The 21,195-nt window shown below is 37.4% G+C and overlaps 1 pseudogene; it reads left to right on the forward strand.

The window, feature by feature from the left end:
- Window positions 1–21,195, forward strand: part of LOC138153180 (DET1 homolog) — a 92,540-nt pseudogene that overhangs the window by 38,102 nt on the left and 33,243 nt on the right.

The following is a 21,195-nucleotide window of genomic DNA, read 5'->3' on the forward strand; positions in this document are numbered from 1 at the left end:
TAAAATCCCTTATCAGCTCTTCTACTACTACTACACTGGTCTTGTGTGAGACTGTGACCTTTTCTTCTGAAAACAATCCATACTTTTTAGCACTTGATACTTTGTAATCTATTTTCAGAAAAGTTTCTGAGCAGTTTTCTTATGTTATTTCATCAGTATAGTATACAGTTTTTAAAAATTTAACATTTTTTCCTGTTTCTTAATTTATCTCTGTATACCCTATCTTTAAGGATACCACATTGTCTTTTATAGAATTAATTTATTCTTTGCAAGCCACAGTCATTTGCTTATCTTCTTCCACTTTCTTATTTCTGAAGTCTTTTTAAAATTTTTAAAATTATTTTTGAATTATTAACCTCTTGTTTTCAGATCGTCTTTTACTTAGATTTTTCACATTGCACTCCAAGTAGTCTGCTTTCTTATTTGTCCTCATTTTTCCTATTTTTACAGCTCTGATTTCTGACCTAATTTTCACTCTCACATCTACTTTTAAAAGTTTTTTTTTCTTTTTAAACCTTTTAGTATCCCTTGCTGTTCTTCCATGATCTTTAAGGAGTTTACGCAATTCTCTTTTTCATCAGCAGTTTTTTGTTCATTTTCCTTCAAAATATAATACGCCATGGCTTATGGTCTTTTATTTGGGGAGTTTTATTCATTTTTTTCCTTTTGTGCTTATGAGTCTGATTCTCATCTTTATGTACTTAGGAGCTGGGCTTATACCAAGCATTTCTCACTGGAACTTTTTGTCTTTCAGCCATTTTTTCTCGTACTACTGTTTAGCCATTCCCCACCTTTCCTCTTCGCTGTGTTACCATTTCACCCTTCTACCTCTGTGGCACGGATCTTTTTGTCTACCTAGACTTTTAATGTTGGAGATCCTTACCCTCTTTGAGTTGTGGATGGAGAAGTGCCCAGTCAGACTCCAGCTGAAGGAAGAGGACTTCAGGAATAGGACTAATCACAATAAAGTCTCTTCTTTTCCCTGAACACTGTTTCTGCTCTAGGTAACTTTGTGCTATCACATCTTCCATCCTGAATACAGTTGTCCCACATTCTCATGTCTGGGCAGAATCAATGTTGTGCACCTTGTGTATGGTGGCAGTGACAATTTCAGTGAGTTCAGTTGGAAGGCAATGTAGAGATCACCAGATCACTGGCTCGGTCAAAAAGGGCCAGGGTGAGTGAGCACTTTTCTTCCTCTAGTATTAGTCTATAAGGTTTCTACAACTTAGACCTTTGTAGCATATTTCATTAAGATGTGCACTTTGTTTTATTCTATTAAAAAAACAAACATTTATTTTATATACTTAATCATAAAGGACATTCTTTTTTTTAACTTAGGAAACTAAAACTTTGAAGACACATTTTAAATTAACAACTAAACTACTTAAAAATACAAACATTGTAAAGTTTCTTGTAATCAAATCCTATCCCTGAAAGAAGTCTTTTTAATTTTATCTAAATGACCACATTTGTATCCTGCTTTCCTAGCCCCCACTTTGCCATGAAGGGTCACTAGTAGAGTTTTAAGAATGGATTACCAAAAACAGATCTTTTTAATATTTAAAAATTTTAAATCTCCTTTCCTTGCTTATACTAACCAAATGTTCAAGGCCACATAACTAAAAGCTAGTCACAGTAAATGAAAACCTATGCCACTGAACCTCACTTACTACTTCCATTTTAGTCAGATCATATGATCCTAGTCAGATACCTTCCCACTAGGATCTAGCCATAATTAGTTCTGCATTTGTGAGTATTGGAAAGTATATCCTACCATCTGCATTCCAGTTTCTGAGGTTCAGTCCTTAAAGTCATTGGAAGTGTCCAATTCCAAGGGTCCCACCCTGTGAACAACAAAAAGCTATACTCTCGGGGTGGCTAGGTAGCACAGCGAGTAAGAGTACTGGCTCCAGTATTGGGATGACCTGGGGATCAAATCCCAGGCTCAGACACTTAGCAACCACTCAGAAACACCTGGCCATGTAACCTTGAGCAAATTACTTAACCCCAATTGCTTTTTTAAAAAAAGCTATACTCTCCTTTCAGCCAAAAGATTCATATTTTTCTGACTGGAACCAAATCTGGAAAGAATGATTCATAGTTTCCTTATCCCCTATCCTAAGTGATATCCACTATTAAACTATCTAGACAACAACTTGACCAGTTGATAACTATAATATTGCCTATGATGGCTCATCCCATCAAATAAACATTTATTTAGCACCTACTATTCACCACTCACAGTGCTTAGCACTGAGGATACAATGAATAAAAAGAAAGACATCTCCTGCCCTCAAGGATCTCACAATCTAATGGAGGAGAGGGACAACATACAAAAGGAGGTAGTAGAGTGGGAGGGAGGGTGAGAACCAAGGGGTTTCTATTCCAAAGCAGATTTAAAGGCATTTTATGATATTTCTGATGCAGAATCAAATGAAAGACTACTCTATGCTGTATGCTCTACTCTATACTCAAAGTGCATATTATTTATCACAGAATTCCATTAATTACAAATCTGTCTTGGAGAAGACTTTGTTCCTTCTCAAACTCCAGAGTGATCTTATTGATTCCTTACTCATATTTTCAAATCATATCCAAACCTTTCTGCGGAGTTTTCCAGGGCTTTTATACTCTGAACCGATTTTATCCAAATGATATTGTTTGATATTATTCCCTTTACAAAATCAGGTCATTCCTGTCTCTTTGCCTTTGCTCATTTAATTCTATTCACTCCAGTTGTCTTCCTCTCTTCCTCTCCACATTTCCAAATAATAGACTTACTTCTGGGGGCAGTTCAAATCCACTTCCTCATTGAAGTCGTCCATGGTTTTTCCATTTTATAGCAATGCTACTTATTTCTGAACCTTCATTGTGCTTATAGCCTTGACCACACATTCTAGTACATATTTATATCTCTAGCATTTAATAAACTCAAGTGGCTCTTTATTCAATATTTTCTCTCACATTAAAAGCAAAATCATCTGTCTACCATTTAAAGATCATTAAAATCTAGTCCCAAATTACCTTTTTGTCCTTTTTATACATCATGCTTTTTCTCACATTCTATGATTTAGTTAAGCTAGAATGTTTGCTGTTCCTCACACATGAGATTCTAGGTTCTGGTTTTCTACATTGGCACTTGTCTCCCATATTTGGAATGCATTACTATATTCTGAGGCTTAGAATCTTTTGTTCCCTTCAAAACTCAATTCAAGTGCCATATTGCTATTAATTTTTCTCCCATCCTCAAAGTGTTACTACTAGTATTCTCTTCTCTCTCTCTCTCTCTCTCTCTCTCTCTCTCTCTCTCTCTCTCTCTCTCTCTCTCTCTCTCTCTCTCTCTCTCTCTTTCTCTTTCTCTCTTTCTCATTATCCCTCTCCCCCTCTCTCTCCCCTCATTTCTTTTTCTGTAAGGGGGAGACATGGACATATTTGTAAATAGTACAGAATAAATGATTAGAGAGGGAAAGCTTAAAAATAAGTGATAAAACTGAGATGATAAAGGGCAACATTTGTTGGAAGACAGGAAAAAAATGGATCTTTAGCAGGTTGAGAAGTTAGACCTGGTAAGGAGTAAGGCCACCTCATCGTGTGAGATGGGAGTGAAGGAGGAAATAGTAGGCAGAAGATTTCTGAGTTATAGGAGATGAAGGAGAAGGAAGAAGGCTCATGTCATATGGCCTTAATTCTGGTCTATAAAATATGAGGCAAGGTATTCAGCTGAGAGTGTAGAGGAAAGAAAAGCCATTTGAGGATGGATGAAAAAGTAGATAGATAGATAATCAGAAGTACCCAGTACAGTGTCTTTCCCAAAGCAGTGGCTAAAAAAATTGCTTGAATGAATAAATAGGAAAACAATAGGCCTTGGAGTTAAGAGAGATTTCATTCTAGTCCTGGCCTTTTCACATACTTACTGTTGTAACCTTGGACAGATCACTTAACCTTCTTGGGCCTTTGCTTCCTTATCTTTTATAAAATCAGGATGAAGGAACCTGCTCTACCTACCTTTCACAGATATTATGTGGCTAAATTGAGATACAGATGTGAAAGCTTTGTGACTTAAAAAGGAAAAGCTATGAATATGCAAGGCATTCTTTTCTCTTTCACAGCTCTCCATGGCATTTGGCATTTGTGTAAACTTGAGAAACAAAAACCTTCCCTTGCACAGATTGTCTTTCTACATTTGGCAAATGCCAACCTTCTATGAAGATGAATGCCTTTTGTTTCTGGTTGAACAGGGGTAACAGTTACTATTTCCCTGATATCCCCCAATCAGGCCAAACTGCCTTTCTTTGGCCACTAGATACAATCAATTATTTCAATGTTGCTAAAAAACCAGCAATGGGAGAAAAATAAAGGCAAATGTTATTCTCTCAGACAAGTGGCATTTCCATTTGTCTAAGTGATGTGTCTCAGCTTCTGCTCTTTTGTGTTGGATGCTGATCACAGGGTTGTTTTCTGTATGCTCCAGGGTTGTTGTAAAATTCTAAGGACAGTCAGGCAAATTTGATCACACAGGTTATAGTTATTGTTTGCAATCCCTGTCACAGTTGGCAGTTCCAGTGCTTAGCTTTTATGGTTAGCTTGGCTCTGTTTCCAAATTAAGCAGCTTCACCTTGGGGCATCCTGAAGAATCTGTCTGGTTGTGCAAACCTGTGTTGAACCTTTGTCTCCATCATTGAACAGCTACCAATCTCCCTTCAAACCTTCTTCAGAAAGCTCTTGATGTCATCCTCTCACCTTCACACATTCTCAGCTTTAGTTTTCACAACTTTACTCACTTTGTTCATGACGACTACATCATAGTTCCTTAGTACTTTGTACTTGAAGTACTACATCATAGTTGGAATATTTTGAGGAAATTATTCACCAGGTTTTAAAGGATTGTTTTCTTTCTTTAAGGTGCAGGCATAATGATAAATAGTCCAATGATTACTTCAAGGCAGTGTACCTTCTTTACATATGTTTACTACCTTGACTGAAGCATTTTATAGTCATTCTATGTCTTAGTACAGCCATATCCAAAATGAGGCTGGGGTCCCTCTGAAAGATCACAGTCCAATTCCAAGTGATGCTTGATGAAACATTCATTAAGAGGAAAGATAGGTCTCATCCCACCCTCTTTGCTGTGTATAGTTATGGAACTCGTCTCTGTAAGTACCTTAGTATCCTTCCCAACCCACTAAAGGAAGAAGCCTGAGGAACCTCAGATCTCTTAAGTCAGCCAGCAGAACAAGGCCTACAATAATGGTTTCAAGTCCCTTTTTTCCCCTGCCAAGGAGTTTGAATAGCAACTGGCTACGCATGCTAGCTCCTATGCAAATCAGCACCAGTCTTCAAACCTTGACATGTATGTCAAGCCCAGAATCCCTGCTCCCTCTGCTAATGCCATATACAGCTTGACCCAAATGAAAACACTATTAAAAATACTGGGCTTTACCAGTTTTTGTCCCTTTTCTACCAGGGACTTCAGAGGATCTGACCCATTTCTCTCTTTCCTGAGGGTCCCTTCTTATCATAAATATATTTCCTCAATAAAATCTACATACTTTTTTTTTCTCATTGATAGTTTTATCTTGTGCTGCATGGTTTTTGGTGGTATTCTGCCTCTTAGCCACTCCAATTTTCTTCTTAAAAACATCAACCATTAACCAGAGCTAAGACTATTGGTCTTATCTGTTACCTCTGTTTCCTGAAATATGCCTTATGGAAATTAGAAAGCAAGGGCTGGCCTAGAAAACCCATTTTCCTCCCCCATTCTTCTTGCTACTAGGGCTATGACTAAGGACTTTCTAGAAACATAATTGTGCCCTTTGGATTATTCCCTCTGGCAATATAAGTTGTGCATAAAGAATATTGTCACCCCTTTTTGTGTTTTACCTTGAAAATCCCAAATTCACTCAAATTCCTTTGACTTCTCTGATTCAACTGACTTAATTACAACTCTGTTCTTCCCTTCATTGTGCAAACTACCAAATGCCTCCCTTTTGAGCTGAGATCAGTGCAGTTACAACTTTACAGCTACCACACTATCCATAGATATTATTAGGGAAATCACCATACCTTCTACCCCTAGCATACCCTCACTCTGCTCCCAGATCACTTCATGCCTTTTAATTTGTCTCTTAGAGGGTCAGCTCTGTATTCTAGGTCAGTGACTGCCTTCCCCTTTTTTGTTTTGTGAAGGAGAGAGTGAGTCACACAGGATAATCAGCATCAATGGTTTGCCAAAGGTTGCAGATTTCATTAAATTATCTTCCCCTTCCTCAAATTGCCCCTCTTTCAAATGTCCTTATCATTGTCCATGGCAACACCATCCTACCAGACACATTGATTTATAACATTAATCTCCAGCACTTTACTCTTTCTCACTCTATACATCTAATCAGTTGCCATATCTTTTAATTTCTACTATTTTATTTCTTTCACATGACTACAACTCTAGTTTAGGCCCTGAGACCTACACTATTAAAATAGTCTTCCTGATCCCATATGGGGTCATGACTCACAATGTAACAAGCGCTGAAGTGGTTGAGAGTGGGAAAAGTTTAAGAAGCAAAGTTTTAAATGATCTTTCTACTTAAGCCTTTCCTCTGTTTTAGCCCTCCTTGATAGAACTGCCAAAAAACCAAAAAATAAACATTTTAGATGTTTTTTCCCCTAAAGTTCAAGTCTGAGTATGTCACTTTCCTACTTGCTAAATTCCAAAGACTCACTTGTTACCCCTAGGGTAAAATATTTCATCTTCATCTCACCCTTTTTAATGTCTTTTTTGTGTGTGTATTTTATACTATGCATAATAGTACACTAGTAGAATATGCAAATTACAAATACACAAACACACACATATTACTGGACAGCTAGGCATCTCAATGGAATAGTCTTTAATTTAAGAGAAATAAAGTGTTCTGCACATTGGATACAGATGATGATTTAGTACAGGAGATATCTTGTGATTAACTGGAAGAATTAGAAACATTTGCAGTACATATAAAAAGAGCAAGTAACTTCAGAGCCATTCAGTTGAGTAGTGGTCAAATCTAAAGAAAAAGGACTTTTAAGAAGTAAAAGTTTTTTTTATCTCTTGGCAGGGAAGGTGGAAGAGAGGGAATAATTTCTCTTTCTCAAAAGTGAAGTAATTAAGTGGCAATATGAGCAAGCAAAGAAAGCAAAACAAGCACAGCAGTCCAAATTTGAATTCCTTTTTGGGGGGCAAAAAAGGATCAAAGCATGGAACAGGAGGAAGACTGTGAAGTCAGAACTGCTGCACCAGAAGCTTCCAAGAAAAGAATAAGCTACTTACAGGCCATACAGGATTTTGAAAACCAAATAAGAGAAGTGGAGGAAAAATTGGGAAGAGGAATGAGAATGCAAGAAAATTATAAAATGAGAGTCAACAGCCTGACTGCAGAAAATAACACCTAAAAAATAGACTAACTCAAACAGCAAAAGATGATCAAAAAGGCAATGAAGAGAAAAATGCCTTAAAAAGCCTAATTTGCCAGATGGAAAAAGAATCTCAAAAGCTCACTGAAGAGAATCATTCCTTCAGAATTAGATTGGAGCAAATGGAAGCTAGTGACTTTATGAGAAATCAAGATATTATTAAACAGATCCAAACAAATGAAAAAATAGAAGGCAATGTGAAAAATCTCATTGGAAAAACCACTGACCTGGAAAATACACCCAGGAGAGATAATTTAAAATCATTGGACTACCTGAAAGCCATGATCAAAAAAAGAACCTAGAAATCATCCTCCAAGGAATTCTCAAGGAAAATTGCCCTGGTGTTTTAGAACTATAGGGCAAAATAGAGGTTGAAAGAATCCACAGATCACCTCCTAAAAAAGATCCCAAAAGAAAACTCCTAGTAATATTATTGCCAGTTCCAGAGTTCCCAGATCAAGGAGAAAATATCACAAGCAGCCAGGAAGAAACAATTTGAATACTGTGGAAACACAATCAGGATAACTCAGGATCTGGCAGCTTCTGCACTGAGGGACTGAAGGACTTGGAATATGATATTCCAGAGGTCAAAAGAGCTGGAATTAAAACCAAGAATTACCTAGCCAGCAAAACTGAGTATTATGTTTCAGGGGAAAATGTTGTCATTCAATGGAATAGAGGACTTTCAAGCATTCTTGATGAAAAAAACAGAGATGAATAGAAAGTTTGACATTCAGACACAAGAAGCAAGAGAAGCATGAGAAAGTAAACAGGGAAAAGAAATAAAAAAGAACTTATCAAAGTTGAACTATTTACATTCATATGTGGAAAAATGATAATTGTAACTGATGAAACTTTTCTCAGTATGAGAATAGCTGAAGGGAATAGAAATACACACACACATATATTTATACATACATATATATGTCTTTATAAGAGGGTATATGAGCATATGAATACATCTGTGAGTATATGTATATATGTGTGCAGGTATACATAGACAGAGGACACAGGATCAATTGAATAGGAAGGGATGATACTTAAAAGGTGAAATTAAGAGGTGAGAGAGGAATATAATGAGAGGAGATGGGGAGAGATAGAATGGGGTAAATTATCTCATATATAAGAGGCTAGGGAATACTGTTACAATGGAGGGGAAGAACAGGAAGGCAAAAGGGAATGATTCAACCTTATTCTCAATGAATTTGGCTTAGGGAGAAATGATATACACACTAAATAGGGTATCTCACCCTACAGGAGAGTCAGGGGGAAGGGGATGAAAGGGGCTATGATGGGAGGACAGGCTGGGGGGGGGGAAAGGGAAGTTGGAAGCACCCACTTTTGAAAAGGGACAGGTTCAAAGTAGAGAATAGAATAAGTGGGGGGGGATGGGATGCAATGAAGGGAAATTTAATTAGTCTTCCACAATATATCCACTAAGGAAAGGTTTTGCATAGCTACACATGTACAACTTATATTTAATTGCTTATCTTCCCAGTAAGGCTGGCTAACAAGGGAGGTAAGGAAAGAATCTGGAATTCAAATGTTTGAAATCAAATTTTAAAAAATTTATTATTATTATTATACATGTAACTGGGAAATAATATATATAGGCACTGGGGCATAGAGATCCACCATGCCCTACTGGAAAGTCAGAGGGGAGATGGGGGAAGATATGGGAGAGAGCAGATTGGGGGAGGGGACATTCAGTGGGATCGCTGTTTTGGGGTGGTGGGCAGGGGAAAAATGGGGAGATAATTTGTAACTCCAAATCTTGTGGAAATGAATGATGTAAACTAAAGAAAAGAAAGAAAAAAAATTGAATTCCATATTCTCTCCTTTCATCCCTCCCCACACACCCTCATTGAGAAGACAAGTAATTCAATAAAGGTCATACATGTGTAGTTATGCAAAACATTCCCATAATAGTCATATTGTAAAAGAATAACTATATTTCCCTTAATCCTATCCCACCCTCACTTATTCTATTTTCTCCTTTGACCCTGTCCCTTTTCAAAAGTGCTTGCTTCTAACTACCCCCTCCCCCAATCTGCCCTCCCTTCTGTCATCTCACCTTTTATCCCCTTTCCCCTTACTTTCCTGTAGGGTAAGATACCCAATTGAGTATCTATTTTATTCCCTCTTAAAGTCAAATCCAATGAGAGTAAGGTTGACTCATTCCCTTTAACCTCTGCCACCCTTCCCCTCCATTGTAACAGTTTTTTCTTGCCTCTTTTATGTGAGATAATTTACCCTATTCTATCTCTCCCTTTCTCTTTCTGCCAATATGTTCCTCTCTTACCCCTTGATTTTATTTTTAAGTTTTTTTTTTTTTTAAAGCAATCGGGGTTAAGTAACTTGCTCAAGGTTACACAGCTAGTTATTTCCGGGTGTGGTGCTGAGTGTCTAAGCCTGGGATTCGATCTCCAGGTCGTCCCAACACTGGAGCCGGTGCTCTTACTCGCTGAGCCACCTGGCCGCCCCCCTTGATTTTATTTTTAGATAACATTACTTCATATTCATCTCACCCTGTGTCCTTGTCTATACACACACACACACACACACACACACACACATTCCATTCAACTATCCTCATACTGAGAAAAGTCTCATGAGTTACAAATATCATCTTTTCATGCAGGAATGTAAATAGTTCAACTTTAATAAGTCAATTATGATTTTTTTCTTTCCTGTTTACCTTTTCATGCTTCTCTTGATTCTTATATTTTAAAGTCAAATTTTCTGTTTTGCTCTAGTATTCTCATCAACAATGCTTGAAAGTCGTCTATTTCATGGAATATCCATTTTTTTCCTGAAGTATTATACTCAGCTTTGCTGGGTAGGTGATTCTTGGTTTTAATCCTAGTTCCTTTGGCCTCCAGAACAGTTTGTGAGTTTTCATCAGACTTGATAGCAGTGTACTCAGCACATCAGTTGCTGATAGTATTATCTGCATCAGGAACTGAGGAATGCATTGAGGACAAACAACACATTTTCAAAGAATTGTAACCTCTTATGTTGGAGAGAAATGCAGACTATGGACTCTAGAAAGGCCCTGATCCTTGGATATGAGAAGAGAACTATACAAAAGGAGTATTTTATAAAGACTCTATGAAGGAGAAAAGGATTTACAGTAACCAGAAACTGAGATTAAACCATTGGACACACATATTTTACACACAACTTACTAACTTTTCCTCAAATTTGAATAAATTCTCCCAGGACCCTAGTGTATGAAAGCAGAGTATTCTCATAAGTTGAGGGAATTATTTTTGTAACAACTGTCCTTTCTGTATCTGTTCAGTAAACATATTTGCTAAAAGCTAATTGAAGTCTGTTGGCCAATTATTCATGTGAAGCACATTTTTGGCAGCTGATAAGGGACAGTATAGAAACCCAACCACTCAGAGTTACTCCTAGAGTTCTGATACTGATAGTTAGCTACCCTCTGTGGAACCAACCAGCCAGAGCAAATGAAAGTTGGGGATGAGGCAGCAAAGGGGGTGCTACATTAGAAATATTTCATCTTTTGTTTAATCTTTCACCAATGAAAAAGACACATCTTTGTTTTGCTCTTTACTTCAGAGGAGAGATTTTTGTTTTATTTTATTTTTCCCCCTTCTCATCTTCTCTATTGAAGGGAATTAGCATCAACAATAGAGATGTTCTTTGTGCTTGGCCTGAGCCAAAGATAGCAAAATAAAGAGGACAATTCCACTGTAAGTAATGAAGGGATTGTTTCTGTTGGTATTCCTTTGAAAAGGCACAGAAGAAAAACATATGCCACACTGCATCAGGAAGTAGACAAAGGATGTGACCTTTGGGAAACAAAGCTCATTGTTATCTCAGACTAATAATGCAAGGGGGCAGAAAGTCAAGGGTAAGAGAAAGAGATCTCACTGTGGCAAGTGTTAATGGCAGGTTGTGTTTTTCATCAGTTCTGTTTTGCATTATTTAAGAGACTTGTTGTCATGGAATAGTTGGTATAATACTTTGCAAAAATAAACCCTAAACCAATAACTGAAGAAAAAGGAGACAAAAGAGACAGAAAAGCAGATATAGAAAGATAGAGGAAGGTAGGAGACAGAGAGAGGCAGAAACAGACAGAGAAATACAGACTGAAGCAGAGAGAGAGAGAGAGAGAGAGAGAGAGAGAGAGAGAGAGAGAGAGAGAGAGAGAGAGAGAGATCAAATAATAGTACTTACTAGGGAAGAATCAGATTGGAATAACATGTGAGTACTCTAAAAGAAAGTATATAATATTAATCCAAGGAACCTAATGACAACTTTTTTAAACAGTCATAAGAAGGGTCATTATTTACAAGTTACTGGAGAAGAAAATGGAAAAGCAGTCTAGTATCTTTGCCAGGAAAACTCCATTGACCCCAATTCAGTTTAACAATCATTTTATTAAGAGTCTCCTGTATTCAAGACAATGTTTAAGGATTACAGTGAGAAAAAAAACAGTCCTTTCCATCAAAAAGTTTACATTCTATTGGGAATGCGAATGGATATAAGTATAGAAAGAAGACCCCACTATTTAAAATTCAGGTACAATTCAGTAAAAAGGCTTTATTGTTCTCTGTAATTACAAACTAGCTGGGAGAAGCATCAGTTGGCTTAAAGAGAAATGCATCCCTATGGGATAAGTGGGATTCTGAATATAAGCCATTTCCTTCAGGTACCTATAATACACAAAAAAACACACCATCATGCTACATTTAAAATTTATCATTACCAGCTGACTTTGGAGGCAGTTTGTTGTGTTTCACGTCAGAGGATAGAGACTTCCTTATCTATTATTCTGTTTTTGGCTTTGGGGGTTCAATGTAGGACAAAAATGTTTGTTTTTTGACTATCTTGTCCAAGATCTGAAGCAAATGAAGGGAAAACATATGATGTTAGATGTAACTGCACATTTACACCAAAATGGCATTGCTTGTAACCAACAAGGGAAAACAAAGTGTCTTTTTCTATTTGCCAAAATAACATGTCCAGAGATCAGTAGATACAAAGTAATTTGAGAAGGGGAGATACAGCATTAACAACTAGGGGAATCAAGAAAAGCTTCCCTAAGGAAGGGAAAATTGAACTGAGCCTAAGAGAAACAGAGATTCTGAGATGTGAAGATGATAGAAAGCATAATACAGGCATCAGGAATAGCTCGTACAAGTTAATGGAAATGGAAGGTGATAGGGAATGTATTTCCTTAAAAGGGAATATATTTTTGAGTTCTCTACTGTACTATGCTTCTATTCTATTTAGAAAGATAGAGAAAGTATTATTTTTCTTTTACTACAATATCCTAGGCTGTGTTAGTTTTAATTTCTTCTTGTTTGATCAACTTCAGAAATTGTTAATTTCTTCCCCCAAAATTTGTATCCATTCCATTATAAAAAAGCCAGCCTGACCAACCTATGTGAATACCAAAAACCTCTCTTTTCCTTTTCCTTCTTCTCCTTGACCTTCTCCTTCTCCTCCTCATCTTCTTTCCCCTCCTTCTCTTCCTGCTTCTCCTCCTCTCCCCCTCTTCCTCTTTTCTCCTCCCCCTTTTTTTCCTTCTTCTTCATATGTATTTTATTTTATGCATTCAAAAACATTATTCTGAGGAGTCCATAGTTTTCACCAGATCAAAAGAGATCCATTATATACGAATCTCTGACATAAAAGCATACACATATATGAGACAGATAAGTCTCAGGAAATAGGCATGCACATTTTGGGGAGAGAGGGAGGGGTGAAGAGAAAGAAAACTAAAGGAATATCACCTTGGCGTGCATTTGAGTGATTCTCCAACATAGTCTCTATCCTGATAGTCCTCATGTATTTTCTGTCTACCCTGACCCAATGCTGAAATCTGGTGCTAAGAATCTCATGATTAACATTACTTCCATTCACTGCTTCTTCTCTCCTAATCTCTAAGGTGCTTGTTATAATAGCTGAACTTGTCTTGGTGGCTATCTCTTACTTTCACATAAAGCTCTACCTTCTCCCCATCTTCCTCACCTAATAGCCTTTCCTTCTCTCACAACTCTTTAATATTAGCCTCCATTATTTATTCCTTTACTCCAGTCTATGATAAAGATATAGCTCTTTCTTTGCCAAGGCCAATTTCTCTACATATATCCTTTATTCCATTCCCTCCCTTCTTTTGAAGAAAATTGTCCCCATTATCATTTCTCCCCTTTTATCTTATTTATATCTATTTGCCTATGGATTACTTCTCTGCTTCTTATAAATATACCCTAGCCCCCCTCCCCCCACCAATCCTTTAAAAATAAAACCCACACTAGACACCACTTTCCATGTTAACCATAATTCAATATCACTTCTTCCTTTCTGAACTAAACTACTTATAAAAAGTCATATAGAGTTGTTGCCTCCATTTCCACTCCCCCCTTATCCTTTGTGACCTGTATAGAACATTTGACATTATTTTCCACTGCTTTGGCTTATTTTTTTCTCTCAGTTTTCATGACACTGACCTCTCCTAGTTCCATTCCTATTGACTACTCTTCAATCTCAATCATTTATTCATTATACATGTCACATACCCACTGACTATGGTTATTCCCCAAGGCTCTGTCCTGACCTCTTTTCTCTCAATACTCTCTCAATTGATTTCATCAACTCCCATGGGCTCAATGACCACGTCTATCTTGATGACTCCCAGAACTATATAACTAGCCCTCTTCTCCCTCCTGAGCTCCAGTCTGTATCACCAGGTACCTACTGGACATTTCAGATTATCCTACAGAGAGTACAAATTCAGTAAGTCCAAAAAACCCCACCCTTATTCTATTTCTCTCTAACCCCCCCCTTTCTAAATATTCTTGTTTCTTTTGAGAGTACCACAACACTTCCAATCACCCCAGTTAAGACCTTAGAGATATCCTTATCTCCTCACTTTCAGTCCATATGCTTAATAAATTTCCAAATAATAATTATTAATCAATAACAATAATAACTAACATTTTACAATCAGTCAAAACATTTATTAAGTGCCTAATATGTGCCAAACATTGTGCTAAACTCTGAGGATGAAAAGAAAGGTGAAAAATAAAAACAGTCCCTGCTCTCAAGGAACTCACAGTGTAGTTGACAAAACTATATGGAACTATGAACTAGCAAGATATATACAGGATAAATGAAGAGATGGTCACATAGGGAAGGCACTAAAATTAAGGAGGATTGGAAATGTCTTTCTCCAGGAGACAGGACTTTTCTGAGACCTGAAGGAAAGCAGAAGGTGAAGGTGGGGAGGAAAGGAGTACCCTATATGAGTAATATCACTCTAAGTTTTGTAAAGGTTACCTATATTATCTCATTTGATCTTCACAACAACCTTGTGAGAGTGGTACTATAGATATAGTTATCTTCATTTTATCAATGAGGAAATCAAAGTTGACACCCAAGGGGATAAAGCTAATAAATAATCAGGCAGGATTCAACTCAGCTTATTTGGATTCCAAAGCCAGCTCTCTACTGTGCCAAGTAGCTGCTGAATCTTGTTATTTTTGTCATGGCAACTCCACCCACTTTATTAATATTTAGAATATGTCAGTAAAAGAAAAACTTCAGTACAATAAATTATAATCCTAAGCAGGGAGTAGCAATGGTTAGCATCTAGAGAAATATACCTCCATGAGGCAAATGGACCTCTTCATTTTCTTCAGACATTTAATAGGTTACAGAAAACACATACTCCTGAATGTTCACAACTTGTCAGGAGTTCCTTAGCATGCCCTGGAGGTATTGTCCAGTTTTAGGGGAGGGTAAACAGAGGATTTTCTAATTAGTTAGTCTGTCATTGACCTTGAGAGTACTGTGGATTCTGCTTGCCTCTTGGTTGTCCTTACACAAGAACATCAATGTAGCACTTTTGAGCATTACCATGGAGATTAAATACAAGCAGATCAATTGGTGACATTTAAATTTCAACTTCTGGGACTGTACTTTTCAAGAATTCCAGGAGAGAGGGGCTGGAAGAAAGTTGGCTATCCATCTTGGAGTCCAGCCAGGCAGGTTTGAGAAATATACCTGGTCTCTGTGTGCCCACTCCCCCTCTCAACTTCTTGATAGGGAAAGACTCCAGTAGATAAGGAAAAGTCTTGGAAAATTCTGATTTCCAGAGAAACATGAATGGTTCAGCATGTATTCTTGATTTTACAAAATGCTATTGAATGGAATAAAAAGTGAAAACTTCTCAGGTAACATTCCAGAAATCTGAACAGAATTATAATAAAGCACCAAAGACTTAGCAACCTCAGCTGGGAGCATGGGACCCTTGCCTTACTTCCCTGGTCATAAGTCGAAGTTTTTGCTAAGCTTAGCTAATGCATATGAGAGGAAAACACAGACCCTGAAAATTTAACCACAGGCCCAAATGTCCCAAACTTGTTTCCACTGACCACCATCTGACCTGTACAAATATAAAATTGGAAATCCTGTTGCGGACCTCCGGGCAGGTCACCATGTCCTAAAATCCCCATGATTCATAAAATATTCTCTACTTTCATATCTTTATTGATAGAACATATATCTTCTGATTTCATATCTAAGTTGATACTGATAACATATTTTGTCTGTTTTCATATACACTAGACATGTACCTTCTGTCTTTTGATATTACTGACATTTCACCTTCAATGCCAGCAGATTTTTGTGGTTAAGATTGTGTGCCTCAGTTCCTAATTAACTGGAACAGGACAGAGCAAGGGAGGGGGAAAGGGGTGGCCTTTTGGATTGATAATCATTAAATATCATATTTTGGCCAAAGTTTGAATTAATCAAACATACTGCTATGCCTCATTTTATAAAAAAAAAGGCTCTCTTTCTATCTCAGCCACTCCAGAGACCAGATAAGGCAAGGAATAGGATTTAAAACAGGCACCCTGAGATCATAAATCCCAAACAGAACCAGCTTTATCTTTGCTCTCTGAGTGAGCTCAGAGAATACCTCTTCTTATGTCAACAAACCAGAACAGGCTTACTTTATGGCTTTTAAGGATTAGACCCTCAACTTGAGGCATTAACTTGACTAATGGGACTTTTTTTTTTATCTTAAGATTTTCTGAACATATGCCATGTTATGGAATGTTAATGGTAAAGAAAACACAGATATTCTGAATCATAATTTCAATTGATACTTTGTCATCTCTCTTGTTTTTCTGTATTTATCATTTACCAGTTAAGAAAATTCCTTTCTCATACAATGATTAAAACATTATGGGGATCATAAATTTGTGTAACTCAGCTACCCTGTATTGGGATGGTCCTAAAATGTACTTAAGCTCTCTCATCCTTTTGTTCTTCAATCAGGACTCTAGTACTGCACTTCATGTAAAAGTAGTAAAGCTAGCCTTAAGGGAATAATGAATAAATGTTATAATTTTATATTACTATTTGTTTGTCTCCTTTAACCAAACCTTTGAAACAGGTCAACAGGATATATAACCAGGCTTTGCATTCTATATTTTGCCTCTCCTACTAGACTGCCTCTAGTAGCAAGACCACCATTCTTTCAAGAAGAAATAATTAAATAAATCCTTCCTGTCTCCACTTGGAGATATCTCTGCTTATTTTTATTTGAGCAGGTGTCATCTTTGTCCCACACACTATCTAGAATTTTAAAAAGTAAAGCGTATTTTGTATACTTTAGATTAATAACTTGTAAGTTTTTTTCTCCTCATTCAAGTTTTCTTCATCATCATCAAATCTAAATATTTGCATTCTCCAGTGAATCATGAATTTCTTTTCATTGAGGGTCTAATTAGGAATGTTAATGCAATGGAAAACAGTTTTCAATACTATGTATTTTTTTTCTGCAAGTCTCTACCGCTTGTGAAATTGTTAAGAAAATCACACTTTTCACTATTCCTAAGTGAAGGCTTTTCCTCCTTTTTTTTCACAAGGCAAAAGAATCCATTGTATTTGTTTTACTGCCCCATTGCAATTACCTCTCCCAGAGAACAGTTCTTTTGCACCATTTTCTTGTTATGATAGGTTGAGAAGCTCACTTTGCCTGATTTTTAAATTGTTTGAAGTGTTGCTTTTTGTACTTTAGAGTAAAGGGAAACTTAGTTTAATGGCAGTTTGACAGCTTTTTCCCTAGCGACAAAATGAAATTGATCAAATGTACATTAGAGCTTTTAGACTGAATCATACCATAACCTGTAGGGAATGCTTCTTGAATAGAATATGATTTATAAAATATGCAGCATTTAAAGTCTGATCATTCACACTCAAACTCTAGTCTACCTGGATCATTTTATCTGTCTTCTTTCTTTCAAAATGGCTTAGACTATCTCTAAACCGGTGAGCTTCTTAGTTTTAGAGTATCTGGAACTTTTTTAGGCCATGGTAACATGTCCAAAGTCAGAACACTAAGTCCTAGATTTTGTAAACTCTATTTATGACTTGATGACAAACTTATCAGACTTTACTTATTAGTCTAGAGCTGCCACAGGCAAGATTAGTAAAAAATACTTAAGGTGGGGGAGGGGAGAGTAATTAACCTGTTTCTGTATCTCAACAATTTGGATTTGCTATGGATTTATTTAATCAAAATAGTCCACAATTTGATTTGATTAAGAAATCACATATCCAAGAATTTGTTACTTCTATCATATGTAACCTTAACTTCTAATAGAATCATTTCCAAGCCCATTGTGTACAAAAGTTTTCAGAAATGAAGAGAGTTGTGTTTTTCCCCAGTGCCTAGTCCAGTGTCTGGCAAATAGCAAGAACTTAATAAATTCTTGTTGATTTATTGATTGATTCATTTCTACCTTGTATCTCACAGGGAAAGAGATCGGGCAGGGCTAAAACTACTGACTCCCAGGTCCTGCTGAAATCAGCATTTCACATTGTGATTTCAAAACCCAACAACCCGTTCTAACCTTTGCTATAAAAGCCTTGTGTTGTTTCTGGGAACTTACAGTTAAGTTATTGTAGTAGAGTTAAGGGCAGGACGTGAGCAGTTATATTGGATATTTATCATTTCATTGTCCAATAAACACAACTACTGGAAAAAAGAAGCAACGGGAGGTCTAGGCCTTATGAAGATTTAACTCAAGGCTACATTTTCTAAGTTTTTTCCCCCCTTCCCATCAAACCTCCAGAGTCACCCCATTAACACAACAATCCTTGCATTATGAGGACAAAATTAGGGCATAATATCAGTAGACTATAAAGAAAACACACTATTGGTAAAGTGAGTGTGTGTGTGTTTGTGCATGTGTTTTTCACGACAGATTGCATTCCTGTATTGCCTTTTAGAAGCTTTCTTTTATGCAGGAATCTAGCATTGCCTGGCTAACTCAGACCAGTGTGTGCTTTACTGATGTTTAACTGAATAATCATTTCCTTCCCAGGCATACTAATGGCATTGTGTCAGTGTTTATAACCTTAGAGTACCTTGCTTGGAAGCAGTTTTGAAGATGGCACTATATGCTCTGTCAGGGCTTCCCAAGCAAAAGTATTGTTCTGCTTCTCTCTTGGCCTGCTCCCTTCCCTGAAGGGGAGATATTCAGGAAATGTCAGAATAAAATAATCACAGCGCCTAATTCACTGTCTTCTGCAGGGAGCATTCTGCAGGTGCCTGCTCCACGTGATCCAGCTGAAACTGAGCATTCTGATTTACAAGTGAATGGAATAAATGCCATCCCTCCCCCTTCACACACAGATATCTATACTCCTCCAGAACGTGGGCAGAGCAACAAGAACACAAGACAATACGAAAAGAACAAGGCCAGCTCCAGAGAAAAGATTGTATCTCACAATTCTAATCAGTCTAAAAAGAGGGAGATGTTCCCCTACTCCCAGTTAATACAAACCTATTCCCCTTCCCTTCTATAATCCCTGCACCTACACGTAGAAACCTGCATACAGATTTTCTAGTTGACAGAATGACAGAGGAAAATGTATTCCAAAACATTTTGCAGTTCCATTAGGTGCATATGCTGAAAATTACTTCTGGCTTCTGATACACAAGCAGTTAGACCATGTCTAGGTAGATCAGGCTGTGATTTGAATAAAGATCCAAACCCTGAAAGAAATTTAATTCTAACCCTTGATTTTTTTCCCCTAAAATAACAAATGGTGTGGGGAGCAGGGAGTGAAAAGCAGAACTGAAAAGGAAACCAGTGGCTTAAAAGCACTGACCTTGGAGTAAAATATACTGATACTTAGAGGAAAAAATAATCTTTTTGAAACCAGACTCGAATAAAATCATATTGAACATTAGATGAGGAGTTAGAAGCCCAAAGCCTATGAACCCTTGTTTTGCCATCTATTAGTTATATGTAGCTGGAAAAGTCACTTAACTCCTCTGAGTCTTCGTTTCCTCATGTTTTCAAATGAGGATAATGATACCCATACTTCCCAGAGTTTCTGCAAAAGAAAAGCTCTTAGCTGTTAAGCATTGTATGAATAAATTGTTGATACTGTTAAATAATGACCAACACCTTGATGAAAGGGGAAGTGAATAGTAGGTAAAGCCAGCTCTCTGTCCCTCTCTGTCAGACCAATCACTCCTTTCCCTTATCCCCTGGGTCAATGGTGTCCCAGAATTCTTAGTCTATTTTTAGGGGTAGGGGATGCTTAGACCAAACAAGATACTTTTCTCTGGCCCCCATCTTCCTAGTGGCTCTTTTCTGTCATATTTTTTACTCATGCTTCATTGGACTACTTTAATTATGGTGTTACTTCGGGAAGGCATTGAAGTCGAGCAATAAAATGAACATAGAAAAGCATCATCAAAAAATCAATTAACAAGGAGGAAGTCAACAAGTATTTATTAAGTGCTTACTATATGCTAGGCAAAATGTTGTTTTTTCAGTCACTTCAGTCTTGTCTGACTCTTTGTGACCCCTTTAATGGTCTTCCTTGCAAACGTACTGGAATGGTTTGCCATTTCCTTCTCCAGCTCATTTTACAGATGAGGGAACTGAGGCAAACAGGTCTAAGTGACTTGCCCAGGGTCACATAGTTAGTAAGTGCCTAAGGCCAGATTTGTATTTGTCTTCCTGACTCTAGATGCAGTATTCTTTCCACTGTGCCACCTAAGTGCTAATCATGTATTAAGTGTCTGTTATGTGCTAGGCAATATGATATAAGTACAACTCATGAAATAAAGCCTACTCACATGGAGCTTACATTCTAATGGGAGAGTTATTAATCAATTAACAAACATTTATTAATTGCCAACTCTGTGATACACATATCAGAAACTTTCATTTTTCCTCCACACTTCTATAGTCTCCCAAGTTGGGGGGAAATTATCCCCTACCCACTAAAAATATACCCCCACACAAAACATTTATGTTATTCTCCATTTCCTACCCTTATATTTGAGATGTACAGGCTGTTCCAGGAGGATTAGTATCTCTGCTGTGAGGCCTTGCTGGGCCCTTTTTAAGGCTGCTCACCTAACTTTGGTGTCTCATTTTCACCCAAAACTCACATGTGGCTCCAAGAAGCTGTAACATGCACACTGGCTACACCCTAGTAAAACCATCTTGGTATGTGGGCTAAGCAAAAATGAAGGTAACTGACAGACCTCAAAACCATCAGTGTTAGGGGAATGTCTACCGCAAACATGTGAAGACATTCCAGGAGAAGGGACAGATGAGAACAATTTGTTCAACAGCCATGCAGGCAGCAAAGCAGGGACCACGGAGAGCTAAGAGCTTGGTTAGATATCAGATGTCAAGGTTATCCACTGTAGCCTGGGGTATCACCAGT

This window comes from Petaurus breviceps, unplaced genomic scaffold, assembly GCF_028583685.1.
Source record: "Petaurus breviceps papuanus isolate PSGF00001 unplaced genomic scaffold, PetGlider_PUasm1.0 90977, whole genome shotgun sequence".
In the NCBI taxonomy this organism is placed as follows: domain Eukaryota; kingdom Metazoa; phylum Chordata; class Mammalia; order Diprotodontia; family Petauridae; genus Petaurus; species Petaurus breviceps.